At 40.8% G+C, this 23,784-nt stretch overlaps 1 pseudogene; it reads left to right on the plus strand.

Moving 5' to 3' along the window:
• LOC116570499 overlaps window positions 1-23,784 on the plus strand; it is a 69,401-nt pseudogene that overhangs the window by 12,942 nt on the left and 32,675 nt on the right.

Consider the following 23,784-nt stretch of genomic DNA (forward strand, 5'->3'; position numbering starts at 1 on the left):
GAAATTCCTTTTTTTCCTTTTTCTTTTTTTTTAATGTGATGAAGGGGTGAGTTAAGTTGATGACTCAATTAAGAGACCAGTTTTCCTTTTCTCAGCTCTCAGAAAGGGTTGAGGTCAGATTCCTTCAGGAGATAGTGTTTGCGTATCTGAAGGTAGTTTGCTCTTTTAGTGGGCTGTGGCTCTGGGAACTCAACAGTGGATTAGTTTTCAGGGCAGCTGATCTTGGTATAAAGTGAGAAAGTCAGGTTTTAGTAGGATTTTTGGCTACCTCCTTTTTTAAAAAATTACATTCCAGAAAATCACCCTTCTGTTGTTGAGAAGATCAAATGAAAAAGTAATTAAACTTTCCTGCTGGGTGCTGGGGAAGCAATGAAGTGGACAGTTGATGAGCAATGAAGTGTAGCTCGGGAAGCTTCTCCCTTGTGGAAAATATGCCCCAGATGCCACCGAATGAGACCAGGGGTCTCTCAAAAAGTCTTAACTGTTGAAATGTCAAATTAATGATGTCGACAACATTTTACTTTCAAGCGTTCTAGAAAATTTGTAAGGAAATCTCTATAGCTCATTTGACTTTAGTTTGGTCTTTTTGATCCAGCACTGCGTAAAACAGAGACTGGAAAGCCAATATCGATTTATCTTTTTGTTTGACGGTTAGGTAGGAAGGGAGATAGGTAAAAATCAATGATTCTTTTAAAAAAGTAGATTAAAAAAATCTTTGATATGCTTTTTGTGCAGGAACTCAACAAACACTACCATGTGTACAAATAGTTTTAAGTTAGTTCGAGGATGCTGTGGAAAAACTCTCTCATTTAATTACATGATCTTTCAGAGCAAACTCTTGTAACCCTCAAGAGAAGTTTTTAAGAAGGCCAGAGCAGGCTGGTATGATCTACAATAGTATCATCCACACTCCAGCGTAAGGTCAAGATTCAGCTGTTGAAGAAAATGTGACTATAGCTTAGGCACCAAACAGTTATCTTTCCGTGATATCTGTAATAATTTAGCATTAAATGCCAACCAATCAATAATTAGTAGTAGGTTTTTTCAATACCTATTATATACAAATTCAAAAAAATAGGTTTGCTGCAGAGTGAAGAGGTAGGTTGCACTAATATCCCAGAATATGCTACTTTTTGTAGATAAAAATGTATTCTTTAGTGGTACTCATGATTCTGTGCAATATTAAGAAGTCTTTTGGAGATTTTTTTAAAAGACAGGCAAATCTTTATCTTTTATAGAGGCTGGCTGTAGGTTGTCTGCATAACAACAATATTTTAAATCTGTGTTGACCTACATAAAATCCTGCAATTTAATCTGTGCCTTAAGGACTCACACGTGTATCATAATGTTTAGAAACTTAAACGTACATATTCCTCTGTTACAAATGCATCCTTCTTTATTATTGAGGAAATATATTCAGGATTCACAACATTAGTTCAACCATTCAGCTGGAGTTCCGATTTTAGCAACCTCAGTGAACACTCTGGCCGATAGAGTTCAGACGTGCTTTTTGGAATGCCCTGCTTTCTCAGTGTTCAGAAGGGATTGGCCCCTCTCAGCTTGGCTGTCAGATTTCCCACAGTTAGTCTTGTTCCCGACCCTGACCAACAAAGTTCATCCGCTCCGTCCTCACTACGGCCTTCCTTGGCCAGCCTCAGATCCAGCATAGAGCTCCACCCGTTCTGCTTCGGCTCCCACTGAGCCCTCCTTCCCTAGGCTCTGTCCTCTTTCATTTATGCAGGATCCTATTGGGTCAGATTTCTAGTGCTGCAAGGGATATGGAGGCTGATAACTGGGAAGGTAAGCATCCGCAGAACACTCAGTACACAGAGCTTCAGATTGATTGTGGCAGGAGATCTGAAGGGGAAGATTTCTTCTGGTTGGAACAGTCAGGGCAGGCTTCATGGAGGAGGCAGCTTTGGGGAGACCCTTGACTGATGTGTAGGGTTTGGTTTTTGAAATACAGAAGGCTGTGATTTTGATTAGAGATCAGTATTGAACTGTAATACATCCAGGAGGGGGTGAAGGTGTTTCCATGACATAGTTGATCTGAACAATGTCTCCTTTATTGAAAATTTATGTATTACTTGTTGGGTACTGTGAAAACTATTGGAGGACAGTGACCACCTAAGGATCCTTAGAATATGAGGAGGTTGAAGGAAATGATATAGGAAGTAGAGTGGCTGTAGAATTGATCCCCCAACCCAGAATTTTCTTGCAAATAAAATGAGAGGAATTAATATATTTAAAATTATGTAACCTTCCAATTCAAGAGCATGGAATGGTCTTCCATCTTTTTGTGTCTTCTTCAATTTCTTTCATGAGTGTTCTGTAGTTCCTCAAGTACAGATCCTTTACCTCTTTGGTTAGGTTTATTCCAGGTATCTTATGGTTCGTGGTGCTGTAGTAAATGGAATCGATTCTCTAATTTCCCTTTCTGTATTTTCATTGTTAGTATATAAGAAAGCCACTGATTTCTGTACATTGACTTTGTATCATGCCACCTTACTGAATTACTGTATGAGTTCTAGTAGTTTGGGGGTGGAATGTTTGGGGTTTTCCATATAAAGAATCATGTCATCTGCGAAGAGAGTTTGACTTCTTCATTGCCAATATGGATACCTTTTATTTGTCTTTGTTGTCTGATTGCTGTTGCTAGGATTTCTAATACTATGTAGAACAAGAGTGGTGAGAGTGGGCATCCTTGTCGTGTTCCTGATCTCAACAGGAAGGCTGCAAGCTTTTTTCCATTGAAGATGGTATTTGTTGTGAGTCTTTCATAGATAGATTTGATGAAGTTCAGGAATGTTCCCTCTGTCCCTATACCTTGAAGCATTTTAATCAGAAAGGGATGCTGGATTTTGTCAAATGCTTTTTCTGCATCAATTGAGAGGACCATGTGGTTCTTCTCTAATTGATTTGTTCTATCACATTGATTGATTTGCGAATGTCGAACCATCCTTGTAGCCCAGGGATGAATCCCACCTGGTCATGGTGGATAATCTTTTTAATGTACTGTTGGATCCTGTTTGCTAGGATTTTACTGAGAATCTTAGTATCCATATTCATCAGTGATATTGGTCTGAAATTCTCCTTTTTGGTATGGTCTTTGCCTGGTTTGGGGATCAGGGTAATGCTGGCTTCATAGAAAGAGTCTGGAAGTTTCCCTTTTACTTCAATTTTTTGAAACAGCTTCAGGAGAATAGGTGTTATTTCTTCTCTGAAAGTTTGGTAGGATTCCCCAGGGAATCCGTCAGGTCCTGGGCTCTTGTTTTATGGGAGGTTTTTGATCACTGCTTCAATCTCATTACTAGATATCGGTCTATTCAGGTTGTCAGTTTCTTCCTGGTTCAATTTTGGGAGTTTATAGTTTTCCAGGAATGCATCCATTTTATCTAGGTTGCTTAGCTTATTGGCGTATAACTGTTGATAATAACTTCTGATGATTGTTTCTACTTCCTTGGTGTTAATTGTGATCTCTCCCTTTTCATTCATAATTCTATTAATGTGGGCCTTCTTTCTTTTCTTTTGGATTAGTGTGGCCAATGGTTTATCGATCTTATTGATTCTTTCAAAAAACCAGCTTCTAGTTTCATTGATACGTTCTACTGTATCTCTGGTTTCTACCTCATTGATCTCTGCTCTAATCTTGATTATTTCCCTTCTTATGTGTGGAGTTGGTTTGATTTGTTGCTGATTCTCCAGTTCTTTAAGGTGTAGAGATAGTTGGTGTATTCTGGATTTTTCAATTTTTTTGAGGGAGGCTTGGATGGCTATGTATTTCCCCCTTAGGACCACCTTCACTGTATCCCATAGGTTTTGGACTGAAGTGTCTTCATTCTCATTGGTTTCCATGAATTGTTTCAGTTCTTCTTTGAACTCCTGGTTGATCCAAGCATTCTTAAGCAAGGTGGTCTTTAGCTTAAAGGTGTTTGAGTCCCTTCTGAACTTTTCCTTGTGATTGAGCTCCAGTTTCAAAGCATTGTGATCTGAGAATATGCAGGGAACAATCTCAGTCTTTTGATATTGGTTGAGTCCTGATTTGTGACCCAGTATGTGGTCTATTCTTGAGAAGGTTCCATGTGCACTTGAGAAGAATTAGTATTCTGTTGTTTTAGGATGGAATGCTCTGTATATATCTATGAGGTCCATCTGGCCCAATGTGTCTTTCAATGCTCTTGTATTGGAAGAATAAACATTACTAAAATGTCTATACTGCCTAGTGCAATCTATACTTTTAATGCCATTCTGATCAAACTCCACCAGTATTTTTCAAAGGAAAACAGTCAAGAAAACAAAGAGGCAACCCACGGAATGGGAGAAGATATTTGCAAATGACAGTACAGACAAAAGGTTGATATCCAGGATCTATAAAGAACTCTTCAAACTCAACATACACAAAACAGATAATCAAATCAAAAAATGGGCAGAATATATAGACAGACACTTCTCCAATGAAGACATACAAATGGCTATCAGACACATGAAAAAATGTTCATCATCACTAGCCATCAGGGAGATTCAAATTAAAGCCGCATTGAGATGTCACCTTGTACCAGTTAGAATGACCAAAATTAGCAAGACCGGAAACAACATGTGTTGGAGGGGATGTGCAAAAAGGGGAACCCTCTTCCGCTGTTGGTGGGAATGCAAGTTGGTGCAGTCACTTTGGAGAACAGTGTGGAGATTCCTCAAGAAATTAAAAATAGAGCTTCCCTATGATCCTGCCATTGCACTACTGGTTACTTACCTCAAAGATACAGATGTAGTGAAAAGAAGGGCCATCTGTACCCCAATGTTTATAGCAGCAATGGCCATGGTCGCCAAACTGTGGAAAGAACCAAGATGCCCTTCAATGGACGAATAGATAGGAAGATGTGGTCCATATACACTATGGAGTATTATGCCTCCATTGGAAAGGATTAAGACCCAACTTTTGTAGCAACATGGATGGGACTGGAGGAGATTATGCTGAGTGAAATAAGTCAAGCAGAGAGAGTCAATTATCATATGGTTTCACTTATTTGTGGAGCATAACAAATAGCATGGAGGACATGGGGAGTTAGAGAGGAGAAGGGAGTTGGGGGAAATTGGAAAGGGAGGTGAACCATGAGAGACTATGGACTCTGAAAAACAATCTGAGGGGTGTGAAGCGGCGGGTGGTAGGAGGTTGGGGGAGCCAGGTGGTGGGTGTTGGATAGGGCACGGATGCATGGAGTACTGGGTGTGGTGCAAAAAACAATGAATACTGTTAAGCTGAAAATAAATAAATAAATAATTTTTAAAGATTATGTAACCTTATTGGAATATTGTTTTGTCTGACAAATTATGTTTTTATTTTACATGTGATCCTCTGACGTAGTTCTATCAAACACATTAAAAAAAGTTATTTCTAAAATGCATAAACATTTTACATACATTAAGGCAAAGAAAATGTTGTGACCAGTTATGTGAAGATTAAAAAAATTGTGTAAGTAGAATAGTTACTTTTGGAAAATACTTAGGTACTTTCATTGGTTTCTTATCTTGTACTTCCCTGAAGAATTTGTCTTTTTTTTCATTGTGGTCTTTATGCTTTTTCTGCCCCATCAAATTGCTTATAATGTTCTTTAGAAGATTTTGATTATTAAATTTGAAATTATTGACATTAGCAATTGACTCTTCTCTGCAGGTCATCATGTTTTTAATGGAGAAAACATTCCCTGTCCAATTGCTGACATACAATCATAGAGAAAACTCTGCAATAAGCTTAGAGCAAATTCTGATAAATGGAGGATATTCCCAATTTAGTTTTGGTATTGAGAAGTGTTGATACTTATGTATGTGAATGAGTATTTCTGCCCTTGATGGTCACAAGCTCTATGTTTTCTGCCTCCCTTTGAAGAGCTTTTTTTGACAAACACTTTGACAGATTTCTTTCTTAAGTTTTGCAAGATAAGCTTGTAGGAAAAGTTTGTTTCCATTTATGACTCTTATGAATAAGTTTTCCCATATTGAGATGCTTCAAAATTGTAGGCCTTTTCAATTTCATTTCATTTTGGTTCAGAGCATAAATGTAATCAAATAAAAATAGGAAGTCGAGATATTCCAAATCATAATTATGGAGTTTTGGGATTTGTGCAACATTTGAGCTCTCATTTCATCTGTTTAGTTCATCAGTGCCTTCCTGTTTTCAGGCTTATTTTTCAATTAATTCCAATCTGCTAACAGCTTCAAAAGCTGAAGACAGTTTTTATAAATTTGATAAAAGTTTTCCAACAGATTTTGAGCAAAATGTAATGCCAACTTAGGGGGCAGGTTTATAGCAAACATAGGACGATTTGCTAAGTAGTTCTTGAAAGGTTCAAATGTTTCCAAAACCTGAATGTGATAAGCCACAGAGAAAACGTAACCACCACAAAAATGTTTAGATGCTGTAATTATACGTGTGAATGCATTTGAAATTCTGATAACAACAGCTTCTCTTTCAGTTGGTAGAATATCAAAGCCTTTCTGGATGCCATCAAATGCACCAGCACCATTTCCACATGTATTTCTGCTTCATAGATGGCTTAATTTAGTAAAAATTATGATAAGTTTTAATCACAGTGCTTTACTTTTGTATTTCACGAAATTTATAGTAATATTTGTAATAAGTCCGGAAGTTTTAATCTTCCACAGAATGAATTTCTAAAAGCTTTATTGTGATGATGGAAAAAAAGAAATCAGACCATTATTGACATTAACTCAACTGATATTCTTTTCGAGGTATTGATCAGAATGATAACAAACTGGCCTCACTTACCTCTGCCAAGTTCTGTTTTTGGCACGAAAGCACCTGTCACTTCACCATGTGTGTTTGTACAAGGAAACTTGAAGTGAAAATGCACGGAACCAATACAGAAGCATTGTCTTTTGATTGAAGGGAAAGGTCATACTTTACACGCTCTCATTCTTCAGCTGCATGAGTGACCTCGTAGACCCTGAACAGTTTTCCTCAAAGACAGATGCTGATGCTTTTTCAGGAAATTTGTTGTCTTCTGGTTTTTGTGTGGTTAATGGTATCATTCTGGTCCACCATGGTGGAGGCTAAATGTTGACAAACTTAAAAATATATATATTTTGTTTGGAATATTTTTAGATTTACAGAAAAATTGTGAGGACATTGCAGAGTTCCTCTATTACATGTACCTACTTTCCCCCATGATTAGCATCTTGTATTGGTGCTGTATACTTGTCACAATCAGTGAACTGATATTGATACATTAGTATTAATTTAAGTCCATAGTTTATTAATATTTCCTCAGTTTTCCCCCTAATGTCCTTTTTGTGCTCCAGCATCCTGTCTAGGACACCACATTCCATTCAGTTGTCGTGTCCTTGGGCTCCCCTCGGCAGTGACCACTGACAAACATTTTGAGCAAGTTACACATTTATCACCATCATTTTTGTAGAGAGGAAATTTGGTTCTTAACCTTTTTATTAAGCATGCACCTTTGTTGTTCCTTGATGTCATGGTTTCCAGAAGGGTTTGTTGCAAAATAGTAAAGCATTACCATTCAACAAAATAACTAGTTACATACATTTAAATTGTACTAACCTGGTTAAATTCCAGTAGCAGGAGCATTCCAGATACTTCCTATTGCTGTGTGGGAGGACGGTCCGACTTCTGTTTCCTGTACCTTGTGCCTCTGATTTCCCTTTTTCCCACTGATTTGGCCAAATAGCCGCCTGGCAGAGAGTAGCACAATGGGTGGTCACCCAGGCGGCCAGCAGGGCAGCCGTCCCCAGGCTTTCTCATGCACCCTCTGAGACCTGTGGACTTATCAGTCTCCAGCTTCTCTTATCCAAGTCTAATATGTTTTATCAGTGAGTATTCTATTCTGGCTCCTAAAAGCAAAAGCCTTGTTATGCTGTGTCTGAAAAGGGTCAGGAAAGGAGAGATGGGTTTATCACTGGTTGTCTTCCCATTTAGCCACCTGTTCATGAGAAGTTTCGCCACCGCAAGGGTGTGTCATACACTCCCAGGTAAAAGCTGGAGGTAAAAGGTGCAAATCCACGAGCTTCTCTTGGCTTATTGTAATGCAGCTGTTAATAACTTTAATACATAGTTAGTATGGAGTTCAATAACAGTTAATAGTTATGTACTCTAAATGTAGCTTTTTCATGAGCATTTATCCAGAATTTTCCTTTTTTTTTTTTTTTTTTAAGTCAAACTGGACAGAATACAGGACAACAGTATGAGATTGACCTGGGTAAACCCGGGAAGGAGACAGATGTCATCTAAAGAAAAATTTTGTACAGGAACTGATGTGGCACTCTTTTCTTCCCAACTCCTATATTTCTTACCAAAACAGAAATTTTCTGTGTAAATATACCAACTTGCACTAACATTACTAGATTGTGCCTACATTAAACTTGACTCCAGGTAAACTGATAGAAGAGAAATGCTGGGATATTGGATGTGAATTCTCAGTGCTCTTAAGTAAAGAGGTACCTATTCTCACGTGTGTGTGTACACATACAGAGCACACTGACAGTGTGTCCATATACAAATATAAATTGATGTGCACGTAGGGGCAGGATGTGACCAAAGCCCTGTTTCCTTGTATATAGAAGGCTAGACCTGCACTGCCCCATCCTCGTTACTGTGCTCAGGGCCTTCCTTATGTTAACAGACTATTTGGCCCTTGGCCTGTTTGTGTAAATAATGTTTGATTGGAACACAGTTAAGCTTATTCATTTGTGTGTTGTCTGTGTTTGTTTTCATGCTACAGTGGCAGTGTTGAGTATTGGCAACAGAAATTGTAAATATTTTCTGACTGGTGCTTTACAAACTAAGACTTTTACTGACCCCTTCTTTTGGACTACTTGGACCCAATTCCAATATGGGTGGGTGTGACACCCCTCCCCCCCAAATAAAAGTAGTCCTTGGACACCAGCAAGGTGTTCAAGAATTCAGCTCAATTCTGACACCGTCTACTTGGAGAGAGCATCAGATTCCATAGGTCCTACAGCACTGCTCCTTCCCCCAGTTCAGACACCAGTCCCAAGCCCCAGGCTGTTATGTGTGCTTCTGACTGACTGGAGGTTCCAACACTTTCCTCCTTAAGTTCAGTTAATTCACTAGAGAGGCTCACAGATCTCAGGGAGACATCTACTTACATTTACCACTTTATTGAAGGGTAAAGGCCGAGTATGGTATATCCGTATGAAGAGATACACAGAATGAGGTCTTGACCAGAGGAGTTTCTGTCCTCATGGAGTCTGGGGCCTGGCTCAGCGGCACATGAAGTGTTCTGGTTTCCCAACTATGGAAGCTCTCCCCAAAGGACCAAAAACATATTCTCTTGGGTTTTATATGGAAGGTTCATTATGTAGTCAAGATAAGCTAAGTTGTTGGCCATTGGCTGATTCAACCTCTAGCCCCTCTTCTCTCCCTGAAGGTCAGGGTGTGGGGTAGGGGACTGAAAGTTTCAACCTTTAATCACACGGTTTGTCCTCCTGGCAACTATCTGCCTCTTTGGGGGGTGGGGTTCTAAAAATCACCTTCATTAATAAAGAGAGTCCAGTTTCACCCTTATGACTTTGAAAGTTTTTAGGAATTGTGGATGAAGACCATATATGTCTAAGAATTGCATTTTGGGTCATCTGAATGACCAAATATGTATGTCTCATAAATCATGCTATCATACCCTTGGACTGTGAGCTTCGAGGACTGACCTCAGCCATGACCCAATTTTCATTTCTCAGTTTTCCCTGCACTGGCTCCGGTAAGATAAAATTTCTGTCCATGAAGCTTCCACACCACGCTGCTTTCTCCCTTTTGACTCTTTCCCCAAAACACAACCCAGAGATACACAGGAGATAAATACCTACTTCTTTCTAACTCATTAGGGCAGAGGAGTCAAGAGCATTAACAGATCATGATGACGGCCAACATTTATCAGTTCCCTACAGTGTGCCTGGATTGTGTGTGCTTCGGTCCAGGTGAATTACGTTATGTGGAAGCTTCTATCACTTTCCTCACTTTATGTCTGAGGAAACTGAATGAAGCGCAGGAGGCTAAGTGTTTTGCCCTGGTTCGCAAAGCCAGGATGTGAAGAGGAAGCATTTGATCTAGCCAGGCCATTACACTTCCCCCAGGCATTATTCACTCCTGACTGAAGCAGCCCTCAGCGGGCGCAGTGTGCCCTCCCCAAACCTCTAGCGCCACGCCTCTTGCTGTTTCTGTCTTCCTCCCTCCATTGGCAAACTCCCAGTAACTAAATGTCAGTGATTTCAAATAGGAAGCAATTTGCAATTTGAAACATTTCTAGACTTTGAATCATCTCCCAGGGAGTTTCCATTTTAAAATCTTGGCGGGAATGCTACCCATCTAAGTAAAATATGTCTCAAGGCCATGGGAATCCCGAAAGACTGTTACCTGTGGGAGATGTATTTGGGCAGGGGGCCTGGGTGCAGCACTGGTGGTTGAACACCTGGGCTGGACCATCTTCTGAGCAGCAGCATAGCAGAGCCAAGGAGGTCCCGGGCCACTGAACTGGCTTGTCTCTGTGGGATGGTGGAACCAAGCTGAAGAGACCATTATTTTCTCTAGAAGGGAGAGTCAGGTAATCACTTTGTGACTGAGTTAATGACAAGCAAGAGCTTTTGTGAGAACACAGACCAGAATCACTTCCAGTTAGAGGCGGCTGGCGTCAGGCCGATGGTGGGCAGAGAGGCGCACACAGCACACCGTGTCTGGAAGGACAGACGTGAACTTCACAAAGAGAGCTACTGCCGCCCTGTTGTAGGGGCAGAGCTAGATTTAGTTGTTGGCATTTATTTTCTAGTTAGTTGCGGCTTGTTCTCAAAATATGTGTATTATGTAATAAAAGTATGTTTTGAGGTCAGGAACTTTTATCTAACGTGTGTGGGAGTAAAAGGATAAGCCTTTCCACTTACTGACAAATGACCGTATGGTTGGCTCAGCACATCTAGAAAGAACAGCTGGTGTCACCTGAGTAGGAATTTACCTATTTTTCTTACCCCCAAAGAGAAATAAACTGTCAGATTAAAAAGAAAAGAAAAGAAAAATGTTTATTTTTAGAGTAGCTTTAGGTTTGTAGAAGAATTAAGGGGAAGGTACAGAGATTTCCCATATCCCCGTGCCCCCACACCTTCACAGCCTCCCCCATCGTCAACACACCCTTATCAGAATGATATATTTGTTACAGTTGATAAACCTACATTTAACTATCCAAATTCCTTATTTTACTTTAGGGTTCACTCATGTACATTATATGAGTTTAGGCAAAGGTAAAGTGATACATACCCATTATCATATTATCTTACAGAGTATTTTCATTGCCCTAAAATTCCTCTGTGTTTCACCTGTTCATCCTATCCCCTCCCCTCCAATCCCTGGAAACTACTGATCTCTTACTGTTTAAATCCAGGTTTAATCCTGTTTAATCCTGCAAAAATCCAAGTTTTGCATTTTCCAGAATGTCATAGAGTTGGAATTATGTAGTATGTAATCTTTTCAGATTGGTTTCTTTTGCATAGTAATATGCACTTAACGTTCCTCTGTATCTTTTCATGGCTTGGTAGCTCATTTTTCAAGTGCTGGTTAATATTTCCTCATCTGGATGGACCATAGTTTACCTAGTCACCCCACTGAAGAACATCTTGGTTGCTGCCCAGTTTTGGCGGTTATGACCAAAGTGGCTGTACCTGTTCATATGCACGTTTTTGTGCTGACATAAGTTTTCATCTCCTTTGGATAAACACCAAAGTTGGATAAACTTTGGATTGCTGGACTGTGTGGTTAAGAGCGAGTTTGGTCTCTTAAGAAATTGTCACGCTGTCCTCCCAAGTGACTACCATTTTGCATTCCTAACAACAATGAATGAGAGTTCCTGTTGCTCCACATCCTCACCAGCATTTGATGTTGTCATGTTCTGGAATTTGGCCATTATAATAGGTATGTGGTGCTATCTCATTGTTTTAATTTTCATTTCCCTGATGCCATATAATGTGGAGCATTTTTTCATATGCTTGTCATCTGTATATCTTCTTTGTTGAAGTGTCCATTAAGGTATTTGACCCATTTTTTAAATCAGCTTGTTTGTTATTGTTGAGTTTTAAGGATTTTGAGGGGGTATATTTTAGATGAAAATTCTGTCTTTTACAGATGTTTCCTCCAGTCTGTGGCCTATCCTCTCATTTTCTTGCCATTGTCTTTCAAAGAGCAGTTTTTACTTTTAATGAAGTCTAGCTTATCAATTTTTTTTCTCATGGATTATGCTTTTGGTGTTGTATCTAAGAAGTTGTCACCATACCCACGGTCATCTAGGTTTTCTCCTTATCTTCTAGAAGTTTTATAGTTTTTCATTTTATATTTAGGTCTATGATCCATTTTGACTTCATTTTGATGAATGATTTAATTTTTGTGTCTGTATTTGTTCTTTTTCAAGAGGAAGCCCAGTTGTTCTAGCACCATTTGTTGAAAAGACTATCTTTGCTCCTATGTTACATTTGCTCCTTTGTCAAATATCTGTTGACTGTATTCAGGCGGGTTTCTTTATGGGCTCTCTATTCTGTTCAGGTGATCTGTTTGTATGATCAGATTCTAATTGTCTATAATTTTACATATTCTGTAGCAAAGAAAAGTCATAGTTCATGAAAACTTCTGAAGTTGTACATTTCTGGATTCAATGACACTGGACTTAGATTTAGTTTTATCCCCCCACAGGCTTGTTGCAAAATCCTGTGCTTATTTTTCTGCTTCAGCCAAAAGTTTATAAAGATAGGAGTATTGGGGGCACCTGGGTGGCTCAGTGGGTTAAAGCCTCTGCCTTCGGTTTAGTTCATGATCCCAGAGTCCTGGGATCGAGCCCCACATTGGGCGCCCTGCTCAGCAGGGAGCCTGCTTCCTCCTCTCTCTCTCTGCCTGCCTCTCTGCCTACTTGTAATCTCTGCCTGTCAAATAAATAAATAAAATCTTAAAAAAAAAAAAAGATGGGAGTAGTTAAGATGCAGACTTGATCAAGTCATTGCTTCCATGTAACACTCCCAGTAGCTTCCCACCCTCTCAATAACTGTCTTCTCCCGTATCTTTGCTGTGCCTTCTGGCTCCTGCTGACTTCTAACCCACGTCCACGTCTGATGCTGTTGCCGCCTCTCCTGCTCCTGGCTGTCCAGCCCCACCAGCTTCTTCTGGTTACAGGAGTGGCTGCCTTACCTGCGTGCACCCTCCCCCCCACATCCTGCCCCTTCAGCCTGTGGTTACTGGTGCCTGGGATTGGCCACCACCCCCTTACCCCTTTCCCACTGACTGCCTAATTGACAACTACTCATCCCTCAGACTATATCCCCCAAGTGCTGGTCATGTTCCCCTGTCTATACTGCCAGAATATCTTGTACTTAATTTTCATGGTGGGTCTAATGGGGAGAAAAACCCAGTCTGTTTCTTAGCATTTTACTTCCAGGATCTTGCTTCCATGCCTTAGGTGGCATGGATGTTTTAATTTCCTGCACTCAGATGCTGGGGTCATAATGTCAGTTTTCTTATGCCAGATGCTAGTGTAGGATGATGCAGATATTGATACTATATACTGTTAGCTTTTGTTCATAGAAAACTGTCTTGAGTTTTAGATCTAATTGACTTATGCTTGAGTGACTACTTTAGCCGCCTATTTTAACGCTTAATGCAGCGAGACTCGGGATCTAAGAGACAGTTTTCCTAACCATCTTACTGGGTCACCGTGTTCCTTAGTGTGAAGTGGCATTATCTGTGCTCGACTATTGCCCAGAGGTGTCTGTTGAGCTGAGGTGTCCAGGCATTCTCAGTACACTACTCCGGTGTATACACGTTGATGTAGATATATCTGTATATGGTAAGTGTCAATCCTGTGAAAATATGTCACCCTTTTATAATTTAGATACATCCTAAGTGGACCTGTTTTTCTTCTAAGTTTATGTAATAGCCTTTTCAGCCTCAGTGGGAATATTTGTGACTTAAAATGCTTATTTCCCCCGGACCATTGTAAAATTCTAAATTGTGAATTGTTCATCGGTAATTACCCACCCCCACTGTCTTACTGTCTTTTTTCTTTTTTTTTTTGTTTTTAACAAAGCATCTTTTTTTTTAATTTATTTTTTATTTTCAGCATAACAGTATTCATTATTTTTGCACCACACCCAGTGCTCCATGCAATCCGTGCCCTCTATAATACCCACCACCTGGGACACCAACCTCCCACCCCCCAGCCCCTTCAAAACCCTCAGATTGTTTTTCAGAGTCCATAGGCTCTCATGATTCACCTCCCCTTCCAATTTCCCCCAACTCCCTTCTCCTCTCTATCTCCCCATGTCCTCCATGCTATTTGTTGTGCTCCACAAATAAGTGAAACCATAAGATAATTGACTCTCTCTGCTTGACTTATTTCACTCAGCATAATCTCTTCCAGTCCTGTCCATGTTGCTACAAAAGTTGGGTATTCGTCGTCCTTTCTGATGGAGGCATAATACTCCATAGTGTATATGGACCACATCTTCCTTATCCATTCGTCCGTTGAAGGGCATCTTGGTTCTTTCCACAGTTTGGCGACCATGGCCATTGCTGCTATAAACATTGGGGTACAGATGGCCCTTCTTTTCACTACATCTGTATCTTTGGGGTAAATACCCAGGAGTGCAATTGCAGGGTCATAGGGAAGGTCTAGTTTTAATTTCTTGAGGAATCTCCACACTGTTCTCCAAAGAGGCTGCACCAACTTGCATTCCCACCAACAGTGGAAGAGGGTTCCCCTTTCTCCACATCCCCTCCAACACATGTTGTTTCCTGTCTTGCTAATTTTGGCCATTCTAACTGGTGTAAGGTGATATCTCAATGCAGTTTTTTTTTTTGTTTGTTTGTTTTTAAAGATTTATTTATTTGTTTATTTGACAGGCAGAGATTACAAGTAGGCAGAGAGGCAGGCAGAGAGAGGAGAAAGCAGGCTCCCCACTGAGCAGAGAGACTGACGTGGGGCTCGATCCCAGGACCCTGGGATCATGACCTGAGCCGAAGGCAGAAGCTTTAACCCACTGAGCCACCCAGGCGCCCTCTCAATGTAGTTTTAATTTGAATCTCCCTGATGGCTAGTGATGATGAACATTTTTTCATGTGTCTGATAGCCATTTGTATGTCTTCATTGGAGAAGTGTCTGTCCATATCTTCTGCCCATTTTTTTGATATGATTATCTGTTTTGTGTATGTTGAGTTTGAGGAGTTCTTTATAGATCCTGGATATCAACCTTTTGTCTGTACTGTCATTTGCAAATATCTTCTCCCATTCCGTGGGTTGCTTCTTTGTTTTCTTGACTGTTTCCTTTGCTGTGCAGAAGCTTTTGATTTTGATGAAGTCAAAAGTTCATTTTTGCTTTTGTTTCCTTTGCCTTTGGAGACATATCTTGAAAGAAGTTGCTGTGGCTGATATTGAAGAGATTACTGCCTATGTTCTCCTCTAGGATTCTGATGGATTCCTGGCTCACCTTGAGGTCTTTTATCCATTTTGAGTTTATCTTTGTGTACGGTGTAAGAGAATGGTCGAGTTTCATTCTTCTACATATAGCTGCCCAGTTTTCCCAGCACCATTTATTGAAGAGACTTTCTTTTTTCCACTGTATATTTTTTCCTGTGTTTTCGAAGATCATTTGACCATAGAGTTGAGGGTCCATATCTGGGCTCTCTACTCTGTTCCACTGGTCTGTGTGTCTGTTTATATGCCAGTACCATGCGTCTTGGTGATCACAGCTTGGTAGTAAAGCTTGAAATCAGGTAACGTGATGCCCCCCGTTTTATTTTTGTTTTTCAACATTTCCTTAGCGATTTGGGGTCTCTTCTGATTCCATACAAATTTTTGGATTATTTACTCCAGCTCTTTGAAGAATACCGGTGGAATTTTGATCAGAATAGCATTAAAAGTATAGATTGCTCTAGGCACAATAGACATTTTAACAATGTTTATTCTTCTGATCCAGGAGCATGGAATGGTCTTCCATCTTTTTTTGTCTTCTTCAATTTCTTTCATGAGTGTTCTTTAGTTCCTCGAGTACAGATCCTTTACCTCTTTGGTTAGGTTTATTCCCAGGTATCTTATGGTTCTTGGTGCAGAAGGAAAACTTCCTGACTCTTTCTATGAAGCCAGCATTACCCTGATCCCCAAACCAGGCAAAGACCCTACCAAAAAGGAGAATTTCAGACCAATATCACTGATGAATATGGATGCTAAGATTCTCAACAAGATCCTAGCAAACAGGATCCAACAGCACATTAAAAAGATTATCCACCATGACCAGGTGGGATTCATCCCTGGGCTACAAGGATGGTTCAACATTCGCAAATCAATGTGATAGAACAAATTAATAAGAGAAGAGAGAAGAACCACATGGTCCTCTCAATTGATGCAGAAAAAGCATTTGACAAAATCCAGTATCCGTTCCTGATTAAAACGTTTCAAAGTATAGGGATAGAGGGAACATTCCTGAACTTCATAAAATCTATCTATGAAAGACCCACAGCAAATATCATCCTCAATGGGAAATAGCCTGCAGCCTTCCCGTTGAGATCAGGAACACAACAAGGATGCCCACTCTCACCACTCTTGTTCAACATAGTATTAGAAGTCCTAGCAATAGCAATCAGACAACAAAGAGAAATAAAAGGTATCCAAATTGGTAATGAAGAAGTCAAACTCTCTCTCTTCGCAGATGACATGATTCTTTATATGGAAAACCCAAAAGACTCCACCCCCAAACTAATAGAACTCATACAACAATTCAACAACATGGCAGGATACAAAGTCAATGTACAGAAATCAGTGGCTTTTTATACACTAATAACAAAGCATCTTGTAATTTATGAGCTGAGTTGCATAGGCTCAGATTTTTTTAATTTAAAATTTTTTTATTTAAATGCAGTTCATTAACACATAATGTATTATTGTTTCAGAGGTACAGGCCTGTGATTCATCAGTCTTATACAACACCCAGTGCTCATTACATCACATGCCCTCCTTAATGTCCAGCACCCTATTACCCTAGCCCTCCGTCCCCTCCCCTCCAGAAACCCTCAGTTTCTTTTCTATGATTAAGAGTCTCTTATGGTTTTTCTCCCTCTCTGGTTTTATCTTATATTTTTTCTTCTCTTCCCCTATGACCCTGTTTTGTTTCTTAAATTCCTCATAGGAGTGAGATCATATGATAATTGTCTTTCTCTGATTGACTTATTTTGCTTAGCACAATACCCTCTAGTCCCATCTATGTTGTTGCAAATAGAAAGATTTCTTTCTTTCTTTCTTTTTTTGATGGCTGCATAATATTATAGGCCCAGGTTTTAAACATCTAAATGTAATTGGTAATTCATGGTGTGTTTTTCTCTGATCTGTATTTCTCTGATGTCTTTCCCTGCCTTTCATTCACTCTCTTCCTTCAGACATAAAGTAGATTATTCTTATTTATTTATTTATTTATTTATTTATTTATATTTTAAAGATTTTATTTACTTGACAAACAGAGATCACAAGCAGGCAGAGCAGCAGGCAGAGAGAGAGGAGGAAGCAGGCTCCCCGCGGAGCAGAAAGCCCGACTCGGGGCTCGATCCCAGGACTCTGGGATTATGACCTGAGCCGAAGGCAGAGGCTTAACCCACTGAGCCACCAGGTGCCCCTAAAGTAGATTATTTTTAGTATTAGAGACTTTCTTGGCACAGAAGGGTAGAGAATGTGTTGTATTGATTGACTAAAACCTATGGCTTGACCCTTAATTTTTACCTAGTGTTTGTTAAATGTACCTGTAAGCCTCTCTGGGTGGTATTTGTGACCAAATGTAACTGCGTGAGATGAGGCCCCAGACTCAATGAATCAAAAGTGTTTTGGTCCTTGTCACCACAAGGCACGATTCTCAGTCCTCACATGTGCCACTTGGGGTCAGGCCAGAAGGAAACAGATCTCTGTGTGTGGTATTGTGCATTCTCTGCTTGCTTAACCTTTAATGCGGGGAGCAAGGACACTGGGGGAGGCCATGCCTGTAGCACTCTTAGAAGCAGAACAAAGATTGTCTTGGCACCAAGTCTGTTGAGCAGAAGGACCGCGTGTGTTTAGCTGCTTGGGCAAGGCATAGCATTTAAAGTTCACAGAGAGGGACCAGGTATCATCTTTTGCTGCAGTAAGGTTTTTTTTTTTTTTTAATTTTTGTTTTGTTTTTTCCATCAGATGTCAGAATAGCCAAGTGTGTTCTGTTGGCCGTCTCTTGGCATAATCCACATGGTTCTCTAGTTTCACAGAAACAGACCAAATGAAATACACAGATATATGGAGGCTGGGAGGGTGGGAGGAAACCTTATTGTCTGCAATAGTGCTTCCCAAACAAATAGCTGTAGGTAAACCAAATTTTATAAGATTACCTCATTTTAATCCTCATCATGCCGTCATCCTTTAAAGGAGACCCTTTGTAATGTGGACAGTCCTTGCAGCAATAATGCATAGCCTCCTCCAAAGCAATTTTTAAAAAATCTTGTTATTTTAAGTTTTCTTTAGTGGAGACCTGCCCTTGGGGCCCCTTAAGACTGGTTCAGCATTTCGTTTCGGCACAAAGAGCTAGTTCTTCTGTGGGAAGCTGGACTCTGGAGCCAGATGGGCTGAGTTGGAATCCTGACTCTGCTACCAGAATAGTACTTAGCTGTCTCTGCCTCAGTTTCCTCTTTGGTAAACAGGATGCTGGTGATAACTTCTTTATAGGGTTGCCATGAAGATTTAGTGACTAGTGGTGTAAATTCTGGATCACTGCCTGGACTACATATGTAAGGTGCCTAATAAGTGTCCACCTCAGTATAGGATGCTTCAGAGTAGTCCTTTGTTCCCTGAGAGAGAGCGGGTGGTGGTGCTAAAGATTTACCCTGGTCATAGAAGCTTTTACGTAGTTAAGAAGCTATCAAGGAAAAAGATGAGGCAGTAATTTAATCTGGAAGAGGATGATAAAAAAACCCAAAAACAAAATAGGAAACTATTATGCCAACCTTTTAAGTTCAAACTGAGTGTTACAAAGAAGTTCCAAGTCCTAGTGGCTTTACAAAATACAAACATTTCTTTCTTGTTTGTCATTCAGATTGAGGCGATCAGACAACCCTGCAGAGCAGTTAAGCTCAGTGTGGTGATTCAGGAAGCCAACCACATTCTCTCCCATGGCTTTGCCATATTGGAATTCTTCACTTCAGTTGTGGGGCTGAGGAAGAGAGATGCAGGAAGGTAGAGAAGGAGCGGGAAGGGGGATGGAGGGAGAGATGCTGAGAGAGAGAGAAAGAGGGAGAATATGAATGAAGAGAAGCTCAGAATCTAATGAAGGATTTTAGGGAACAAGTGTGGAAGTGGCCAACTCACCATTTCTGTTTCTGTTCCATTTACCAGAACTAGTCACATGACCCTCGTCTACCTGCCTGGGGTTCTGGGACGTGTGCCCTCTAATAGGATAGATAAGTATTCATGTAGTCTATAGAACAATGATTAACCACATCATATATTTTCTGCTAACCATATCACATATTTCTGCTAAAATATCTGGCAGATATTTTTCATAATACCATTTCTGAAACTCTATAATGTCAAGACCAGCAAAAGTTTTATAAATTATTGTGTTTCTTTCTTATTTTTGAAACTTGGAGAAAGTCCTGAAATCTGGTGACCTGTACTTGTGAACATTTTGTTGTGCTGTTAGTCGAGAAGTAAGGACTCTAGGTGACAGTATCTTAACAGCCATCTCTAACAGGCAGGTTCCTATTAAGGAGAAAGTTTTTATGTTTTCTATCTAGCTGGTGATCAGTAACTGAAAAAAGGCAAGAAGTTAATCATTCTGTTTTACATTGAAATTGCATGGAACAGTCCAAGAGTATTTTTGTTTTGTTTTGCTTACAACTCCAGTAAATACAGCTCATTATTGCAACTAGTGTTTGTATTCAGCTCTGATGGGAAGGATGATGGCCGCTTCTTGCATCTTATATCAAATGAAGTGACTTAATCCTGCAGCTTTATTAATAATATTTCACTTGAGCAGTTCTTTTCAATCATAATTGGCCTCTGCACAGATGGAGAAGTTTATTTATAGGTGTAAACCTGGGGGAGTTTATAGCTCACGGACATACCTTGAGGCCATGCTTAACTAAGCATCTAGGTTAATATATACCTCACATTTTTCAGGGTTTCGTAGTTCTGCGAATTAATTTTGGATCCCATTTCTTCTGCCATGGCTCAGGTGCTGTAACACAATTGGGAAGCAAAACAACGTTCTGGCGAATCATGTGGTCTTCAGCTTCAGATGGGGGGTGGAATCCCAGCTCTGCCACTAAATCATTCTGGGACCTTGGACCTTTTGTTGTTTGCTGTGATTGTCTAGGAATTTCTAGTAACAAATACCAGACTGGTGGCTTAAACAGCTGAAATTTATTTTCATACAGTTCTGGAGGCTAGAAGTCTCAGATCAGGGTGCCTGTGGGGTTTGTTCTTGATGAGGCCTGTCTCCTTGGCTTTTTGATGGCCACCTTCCAGTGTCTTCACAGAGTCTTCTCTCTGTACCCTTAGGGTATCACCACTGAACTTGAATCAGGAGCACTGCTAGCCCCACTGACTCACTCCTTTGTCCTCCAGCAGCTGAGCTGCCCAGTTTTTCTTTTGAAACGACTCTGGAATATGTGTCTTTTAATAAAAGTTTATAATGACAACTAGGATAGTCACATATAAATACATGTGAATTTATATGAAGTAATTTTTAACTGACTATAAAATAACAGATACATTCACTCTTATGATAATAAAGGCTGAAATATGTCTTATCAGAGATTAGTGGGACATGTTATTCATTAGTTTAATGGTTACCTTTTTTTCTTTTTTTAAGATTTTTATTTATTTACTTGACAGACAGATCACAAGTAGGCAGAGAGGCCGGCAGAGAGAGAGAGGAGGAAACAGGCTCCCTGCTGAGCAGAGAGCTTGATGTGGGGCTCCATCTCAGGACTCTGGGATCATGACCTGAGCTGAAGGCAGAGGCTTTAACCCACTGAGCCACCCAGGCGCCCTTAATGGTTACCTTTTTTTTCCTGTACCTCTTATTACCTTTCTTTTTTCAAGTTCTATTTCTATTTCTACTTATTGATTATTCATTCATTCGTTCATTCATTCAAGTGGGGTCCATGTCCAGTGTGGGGCTTGAACTTATGATCTTGAGATCAAGAGTCACACGCTATACCAGCTGAGCCAATCAGATGCCCCTATTTACCTTTCTGTTAATAAAAATACCTGCAAGGGGCGTCTGGATGCCTCAGTCATTAAGCATCTGCCTTTGGCTCAGGTGGTGATTCCAGGGTCCTGGGATCGGGCACTGCACTGGGCTCTCTGCTCAGCGGGAAGCCTGCTTCTCCCCCACCCACCCCCCTGCTCCTTTCCCCCCTCTCGCTGTGTCTCTGTCTGTCAAATAAATAAGCAAAATCTTTATAAAAAAATAGCTGCACATAGACCTGTACCCCTGGGGATAAAAATATATTATATGTTTTTAAAAAATAAAAAATAAAAAAATTTAAAAAAATGTACAGAAAAAAAATAGCTGCAGTAATAACAAAAATTGCCCCTTGCTGTTAATCCCTCTCTATGCATTTCTCTTCCCTCACCAGTCTACGTCTTCTAACACTAAATCATGACCGGGAAACCTAAATATATACAGTTTTTATTTATCAGTCATACCTCAATACATCTAGGAAATAATAAACTTGCTGTTCCATTTTAAAAGTACGGAGAGGGCACCTGGGTGGCTCAGTGGGTTAAAGCCTCTGCCTTCAGCTCAGGTCATGATCTCAGGGTCCTGGGATCGAGCCCTGCATTGGGCTCTTTGCTCAGCGGGGAGCCTGTTTCTCCCCCTCTCTCTGCCTGCCTCTCTGCGTGCTTGTGATCTTTCTCTCTGTCAGATAAATAAATAAATTCTTAAAAAAAAAAAAAAAGTAGTACGGAGGGTAGTGCCGCAGCATCGCTGCCTGCCTGCTCTTCTTTCCCTTCTGGTCCTTCTGTTATTGTTACTTTTTCTGGTTCTTATGTGTCTCATTCCTGAAAGTATTCTGAAAATTTGCCTTTTTATTTTTTACTTTGTTTGATTTAGCTTTTAATTTTAATTTTTTTTTTTTTTTGGCAGAAAAGTACAAGTTAATACCTTGTATCTAAACATCAACCTCGTGAAGCCAAGACTAACTCAGTCGTACGAGCATAAGGAACTTTATCCGTGAGATCAAACTGCAGAGCACAGAAATGGAACCCTGGCCATTGTAGTGAAGAGGTATTAAAGCCCTTCCTCTCTTTCTTCCTCTTCTTCTTCTTCTTTTTTGTTAAAGATTTCTTCACTTGTTTGACAGAGAGAGACAGCGAGAGAGGGAACACAAGGAGAAGTGGGAGAAGGAGAAGCAGGTTTCTCGCTGAGCAGGGAGCCTGGCATGGGGCTCGACCCCAGGACCTTGGGATCCTGACCTGAGCTGAAGGCAGACGCTTAACCGACTGAGCCACCCAGGCATTCCTCTTCTTCTTCTTCTTCTTCTTCTTTTTTTTTTTTTTTAATAGAGAGATAGAATATGAGTGGGGGTGTGGCAGAGGGGTAGAGGGAGAGAGAATCCTAAGCAGGCTCATATGTGGATGTAGAGTCCAACACAGGGCTCGAGTTGATGACCCTGAGATCATGAGCTCCACCAAAATGCAAAGTTAGATGCTTAACCAACTGTGCCACCCAGGTGCCCCAAAGCCCTTCCTTTCTGAATGGTATGGGGAGGTCCTTTAACTGGCCCAGTGTCCAGGAGGCACGTGGACTGAACTGCACGATTCCATTATGATGTGCATGGACTTCCCGAACATCAGGCATCTGGAACTTCCTAAGCTGGGCCAGCACGAAGGCTGAGTGGGGCAGGACGCTGTAAGGACCGCTAGCAGTCCATCAGTAGGTCACCGTGATCCTATCCTATAAACTTTTCAAGACCAATGATTCCATACAGAACAGTTCTGACAGGTTTCTTACTGTATATCCATCCTCTTGAAGCCTACTGGAAAGTCTCATCTGGAGAGGCAGACAGGACAGCCCTTGAAGCCTGGCCTGGTCTTGGGCCGGTGTGTGACTTTGGGCAGGTTCCTGCGTCTGCAGAACGAGACTGTAAACGTTCACATTCTCAGGGTGTGGAGGCCCAGGAGATGATGTCCCGGGTGGAGCCCCCCCGCCCCAGGCTGACCACATGGTGGGTGCTCAGTGGTGGGGTTCTTCCTGTCTCTGGCCCTCCTCACCCAGCCTGAACTAGAAGATAGAAAGTGGTAAGCCTGTACTGTCCTATGGCTTGTGTAAGCCGTAGCTGGTTTTCATAGGATATCTTACTGGTCTGACCAGCAGCTCAGGGCAGAGGAAGGGATTCCGTGTGTTACAGTCCAAATGTCAGCCTCTTTGTTCCCCAGAAGAACCGCAGTCCTCTCTGGCTTTAGTGGGAAAGAGTGCATTTTGTTTGTTGTAAATCCCGGCTGGTCTGCCCTGTAGTGGCTTCTCATGGTGGCCATTTCACCAGTGTCTCTGAGTGTGAGGCGCGTCCCTGCTGGCCTCTGCCCAGAACTTGTAAAGGACCCTTTGATAGGATGCACCTCATCTGCAAGGGGGCAGGAGAGGGTATGCCTCGGTCTCTTTATTCTTTCCTTCCACATGATGATCAAGCTATCTAGTTAACCTTTTGGAGTTTAAGTGAAGGGAGTTAAAATATAGGAGTGTTTTCAAACATTG

Source organism: Mustela erminea, chromosome 12, assembly GCF_009829155.1.
Source record: "Mustela erminea isolate mMusErm1 chromosome 12, mMusErm1.Pri, whole genome shotgun sequence".
Lineage (NCBI taxonomy): Eukaryota > Metazoa > Chordata > Mammalia > Carnivora > Mustelidae > Mustela > Mustela erminea.